Source organism: Bactrocera oleae, chromosome 5 (genome assembly GCF_042242935.1).
Source record: "Bactrocera oleae isolate idBacOlea1 chromosome 5, idBacOlea1, whole genome shotgun sequence".
Classification (NCBI taxonomy): domain Eukaryota; kingdom Metazoa; phylum Arthropoda; class Insecta; order Diptera; family Tephritidae; genus Bactrocera; species Bactrocera oleae.
Genome location: NC_091539.1, coordinates 62,651,777 through 62,658,482, shown reverse-complemented (window position 1 = coordinate 62,658,482; position 6,706 = coordinate 62,651,777). Strand labels below are relative to the sequence as shown.

The 6,706-nt window shown below is 32.9% G+C and overlaps 1 non-coding gene across 1 annotated transcript; it reads right to left on the bottom strand.

Moving 5' to 3' along the window:
• Nucleotides 1-340: 340 nt before the first annotated feature.
• Nucleotides 341-422, bottom strand: TRNAS-CGA (transfer RNA serine (anticodon CGA)). Its single transcript has one exon. It is a non-coding gene; the product is annotated as a tRNA-Ser (tRNA).
• Between the last annotated feature and the right edge of the window lie 6,284 nt (nucleotides 423-6,706).

Genomic DNA, 6,706 nt, shown 5'->3' with positions numbered 1-6,706 from the left:
CAGCTCACAAAAGCTACACTATAATATAATTGTAATATGTAATGCAATAAGGCAGGGCTAAAGACAGCACGAGCAGCCAGAAGATTCGTGGCATACAGCCATGAAACAAGCGGAGGTGTTATTAAGAGGCTGGAAATAGTTTTCTGTGCAATAATGAGCAATTTGAATGGAAATAATGGTAAAGCAAATAATACAAGTTGTCTTCATTAGTCATTGATAATTAAAAAAAATAATAATATAGTTATATACATACATAAATATTGCTCAAAATTAAATCTTTAAATTTAAAAATAAAAAAATTAATTCAAAATAATATAAAGTTGAGTTAAAAAGAAATTAACGCAGCCGGTAGGATTCGAACCTACGCTCCCAGAGGGAATCTGATTTCGAGTCAGACGCCTTAACCACTCGGCCACGACTGCTCATATCATAAATGTGCTCAATGACACATAGAAATCCAGCTATTTTATTGCATGTAGAACATTTAAATGGAGAAAGAGCACTTTATTACCGACATTCCTTAATTGGGGATGATACCATCGCTCTTGTACATATCTAAATATTAAAAATTTTTATTCATAAAAAATAAAGTTATTTTATTAAAACAACTTGAAGATTTATCGTTATATGCTGTTAAATATTTAAATTCACGAAAGAGAGAGAAAGTAATAAATTAAGTATACGGGATCTAGGCAGAGTAGAAATAGATACAATAATAATCCGTTTGGTTGAGATATAAATACTTAGCTGACCATTCGTGTCCCGGTTTGGCCGGGACAGTCCGTATTCAGAGTTAAGCGTCCCGGTCGTCCCGGGTTTAGAAATTAAAAAAAAAGAATGAATTGAGTAAAATTGTGTTGCTCTCTCCCAAATTGTCAGTGAATTATATATGGAAAAAATCGATGATTAAAAAACCGTCCCGGATTTTGCCGGTGGTCACCTAAAGATATACATTATGATAGAACCGTTATGACTCGGCGATAGTTATATTGATATTTGCATCTATGTGAGTTTTGCATACATACATATGTGTATGAAGACAGAGGATCTGTCTTCAAGGATAGTTGATACTCATGTACATAAATTTAAACCTTTATTAAAATATGGCGAAAATAACTTTGTTTTTGACCAACTGTAGAACTATATGTTATCGGGCATATCAACAGCGTCATTACACACAAATCTTCAGTAATACTATAGACTACTTTCGTGACAATTAGGGACCGTGTGCTTTGGTTGAAAAGAAGGGAATGTTCTTTTGAAAAAGAAGAGTGAACTGAATACAAATAACAAAACCTTTCAGTGGACTTAAAAAGAAATAGCGTCTATCCTGCGTAACAAGTCACAATCCAAAAAAGAAAAAAAAAAACTTCGACCATCAGGACAAACATAAAATTGGTAAAGATTGGCTTGCTGAAGACGGTTTTATTTGAATAAAATGGTGAACATAAAATATCGTCCTCAATCCATTCTAATACATAGAAACAATCTGGTAAGAATTTGGGCAGCGCGAATATCGTGAGAATAATGATGGTTCATATAAAATTCGTTGAAAAAACATCAACGCATCTTCGTAATAATCAACGTACGAAGCATTATAGAGTAACAACTTTCCTTAAAAGGACTACAAGTAGCTCTTCCACGTTGGGAAATATCTCAAGTAGTACTGCCCACGTATAATACATACATATATATATATATTGACCCAGATAAGTTGTAACTCATTTCTTATTCGATAAAAAATAATTATTAACGGTATTGAGGAAAGTTGTGCTTCGATTGCCTGACGAAAAATATTAAAAAATATTGCAAAAATTATAATTGTGAAATAGGCAGACACGAGCATCTAATATTTCTTTTGCTAAATACGTAATTATAATAATTTCCTCGACTGAAAGACCGAAAAAAATGTCTACAAGTAAAAGGCAATTATTTAAGCCTTTGGAAGAAAAACAGCAACAACAGGTCGAGGTAAGTTTATTAATATTACTGTGAACAAAAGCTATGGGTAATCTTAAACAAAATTACGTGCTTATCACTTTATACACCTATATATGTATATTATATTAAAGCTATGTTGGTCAGAAAAATAGGTACGAAATAATAAAAACAATCCAAATCCAATAAAAAAAATTTATTGAGCGTATTTAAACTTGCACATTATTGCACTAAAATTAACCTCCCTTTAAACTGCGTGCTTTAATTTATTATAGAAATTTTTAATAAAAAGTTGAAAGCATATTTTATTTTTTTATACGCTGAACAGCGTATTAAGTTTGCCACGAAGTTTGTAAATAACACCCCGAAGGAAACGTCAGAGATCCTATAAAATAAATACGAGGATATATAAATTCGATCCTGTAGAATAAATCGTATATGTATGTATCTATAAATGATCAGTGCGACGAGCTGAATCCATTTATAGTTATACGACCTCTCTTATGAGAGCGCAAGGTAAATGAACACTCACCACAGTTTCTACCGTCCGCTTCTACAGACCGTACGGTAGGATACCCGCGAAAATTGGATTTTTCCCGTAGAAACGAGTGAGCTGAGAGTGAGGGAGCAATTTTTTTCAACGCAGGGTTGCCAGTCTCGATATTTTGTAGTAATTAAAAAATAAACTTGGATATATTTAAAATTTTTTTAAAATAACTCAAAATCACAGTCGAATACTTTTATTTATAAATAGGTTGACTATTTTAAATAGTTGGATTTTAGTTATGAGCTTTTAAATTATGAAAAATTTTAAGTAATAAGCTAAATGTGTGAAAAATGGTGTATACAAATAGAACAAATGCAACATTGGTGAAATGAAAACAATAGAGAGAGAAACTGATTTCTGCTTTGCAACTACGGGCATAACTTTTGACAAATTTGGTTTGATATGGGCGGTAAGTACGGAAGGGAGGAATGTCGGTGACTGTTTGAACTATTAGACATGTCCGTCTATCTGTATATACACGAGCAAGCACTGCCGACATCGGTCAACTATAGCATATAGCTGCCTTACAAACTGAACGATCTTTCATTTGGCAAAATATCTTCACAAAATTTGGTATGGGTTACCGTTTAGGGCAATGCTGCAATCTCCGAAGAATTTGTTTAGATCAGATTACTATTAGCAAATAGCTGTCATACAAACTGACCGATCAACTCAAGTTCTTGTGTGGAATATTTAGTATTAGTAAAGGGTGATAAACTGGTAAAACATAATCGTACCCATTCTTCTGGCCACAAGTGTATATGTATGTTCTTTTTTCTGCGCAGTAAAGCGCCTACTACTAATCGCGTATGTAAGTATGTGTGCGCTAAACGGCTGAGCAAATTACGACTTTAATAACGACTAATCCAACTCAATGAGCGAAATTCCGGAATATTCACTTGCACTTGGCATAATCTCGTTGATATGTACATATGCTTGTTAGTTAAATTTACACCTGAGGCGTGTTGGCTACAAATTGTTGTACTGTAGACCTTCAAGAGGGCTATAGAATAGAGTTCGAAGCAAATAGATTTGTAAGCTTATATATTTACATTAGAGATTACAAACATAAGTAACTTACGAGTAATTATATTCTTTGAATGTTATAATATATACTATACATGTATATATATGTATTGTAAGTTTGTATGTGGTAGTATTAATGAAAATGTAAACATATTTACATACATACCTATAAACAAATACCTTTTTACATACATGTTGTGAGCTTATATGCTTATATTTATATAAATATATTTTTTTCAGCACAGAAGGGCTCAACACATAGCTAGCTAACGGAGCACTCATTTCAAAATAGTAAAAAAATGTTCCTTCAATTTTCAACATGCATTTCATATAAGATGCATGTATATATATATAAAGTACATTTTTACATATACATATATGTACATATATCCACATATTTTTTTATGACTTATTTAGCTAAGTAGAAATGTAGCATAGAGTATGTTAATATACATTCATACAAATATTCGTATTAGATTATTCATATACTACATAGGTATGCACATCTACATATATACATATAGTATATAGATATTTTCACCAGTTTGCCGCCCCAAGTGTAGCAAGTGTTAATACACACGAAGGGCGGCTTAAGCTTCTAAATTACCGGCTAAAAGGAAAATGAAGAAATACAAAAAAGGAAATAAAATTTAATTCCGCAAAATGAAAATAGAAATGTAAAACAATAAATGCAGGCTAAATGCATAATTTTGCAAGTGAAATACAAAAAGAAAAATCATAATAAATATGTAAGTGGAAAATTCAAAACCAAGGAGAATGTAAAATATACACACACATACATATATGTATACAGAGTGAATTAAGAAAAAAAAAACCGTAATATAATAATTCTATTGAAGCTAAGCAACAGTGGAAAATTGTAGTGCGGGCAAATAACGCGAGCAAGCGGAAATTGATGAAAGTTTAAGTGGCTACAAATACTTAAGTGCTAAGTTGATGCATGCCACATACATATAGGCATGACTTACACACGTAAATACATAAATATATATAGGCATATTCATATTACATGTAAATATATAAATATGTATTTGTGGTTTATAATATTTTGACTTGCAATTGCGTTGCAGAAGTTTAAAGCTTATCCAAATGCTCCACAAGTTGTTCGTTTCAGATGCATCTGTACATACTTATGTACGAGTGTGTATGTAGGCATAAGTTAGCGATTAAAGAAATTGCTGCCGTGGTGGAACACAGATGCCAACACAAACGGTTGGGAGTATACTGAGGCACATTGTGAGCGATACCGTTATTCGACTCTCAATGAATTTGACAATATCAGCGGTTTTGCAGGCGTCAGAGAAGTATCTGTCAATCTTTTTACCCTGAACAGGGTATATTATGTTTGTCATCGGAGACACTATAAAATATATACATATATGATCAGCATGATGAGCTGAATTGATTAAACCATGTCCGTCTGTCTGTTCGTCTGTCTGTCTGTATATATATGAACTAGTCCTTCAGTTTTTAAGCTATCGATTTGAAATTTTGTACCTGTCATTTTCTCACTAAAAAGCTGCTCATTTGTCGGAACGACCAATATTGGTCCACTATAGTATATAGCTGTCATACAAACTGAATAATCGGTATCAAGTGCTTGTATGGGAACATTTTTCATTTGATGAAGTCTCTTCACGAAATTGGACATGCGTTATTGTCTAAGGCAACAATGTAATGTTTGAAGATATTGTACAGATCAGATTACTATATCATATAGCTGCCATACAAAGTGAACGATCGGAATCAAGTTGTTGTAAGAAACCATTGTATTTGTGAAGGGTATTATAGCTTCGGTGCAACCAAAGTTTACGTTTTTTCTTGTTTTAAACTGGCTTTTGAGAAATATTTATTTATGCAAAATGCCTTCTTAATTGTTTTCATCTCAAATTTTTCTAGGCTGTATCCTCTTTTTGTAAATTATCTTGAAAACTTCTAGTTTTCCAATGTAGGTTTCGCTATTACAAGTATATGTAGTTAATAAGGCCAAACACATAGTGAAATATTATGAACAATCCGCGATATAAATAAAGTTCCAGAAAAGAATGTTGTCGGACGACTTTCAACGGACAATAACTATTCTACGGACTGCCGATTGGAGTCAAGTCATTAACAGAAATTGGTGCAGAAACTCGTTCTTTTTGCATTTGATCAGTGACAGATCATCCCTTGAAAGTTAGACCCTTTTTTTCTTTTAAATTAACAAAATTCACTTTTTTCCATTGTAGACAAAAATAGTAGAAGTGGCGTCACTTTGAGAATAAGTGATTAGACGAAATGTCATAAAATTTGAACAGTAAGGTTAGTACCTAAAAACAACGTTAGAGATTTTTTGTTTGTGACGATCTTTCGTGCTAGTGAACTATTCAAATACAAATTCTGGTGAGAGAAGGAATTGATGGACAGACAAACAAATTGTCTAATAGATAAAAAATATCTAGCGATTCGAATAGATGATGCCTAAAGTCTGCTTCAGTGAATGTTGAACCACTTCCTGGCATGTCAAGAACAATCAGCAAACCTTACCTTTGTGATCATTATTATATAACTCTACCATCGACCAGATATTCCTAAAGCGTCTGATTTTGAAAATGGCCCGAGAGAAGTGAGCTCCAATGGTTCAAAGATTCAAAGGTTCGAGATATAGAACTGAATGAAGGAAACGAAGCTTAAAGCAGATGTTGAATGAGAACAGCTCACTACTTGTAGAAGAAGCATTGATGGTGACAACGTTTTTGCTATGGTTTGGAGAAAAATTCTGCTAATGACGTATTTAGCTAAGTTTAACATACCGCAGAAGTCTGCATAAGGTTCGCGAGACTTATTATGATTGGGCTTTCAATTAACAGCTAATGAGTCGAAATCGTTTAAACAGTTACAGAGGGAACTGTGTAAATCGGAAAGGTACATATGTATAGATAGAATATGTTGTTGTTGTTCTAGCGGCAAAAAAGTTCCCAGAAGTAATTTTGAGGAATGCTGTCGAGTTGATAGTCCTTGACTGGATAAATATACGGGTCCGTTCCGTTTACGTAGACCCAACTGTCGTGAGAATGGGTTTCTTACAGTTTCCTATTACAATAAATATTAGTATATAAACTGAGTTACCTTTTCTTGATAAAATTAAGTATTATATTGTAATTCAGTACCCTCCTGTATAAAAAGCTACAGAAC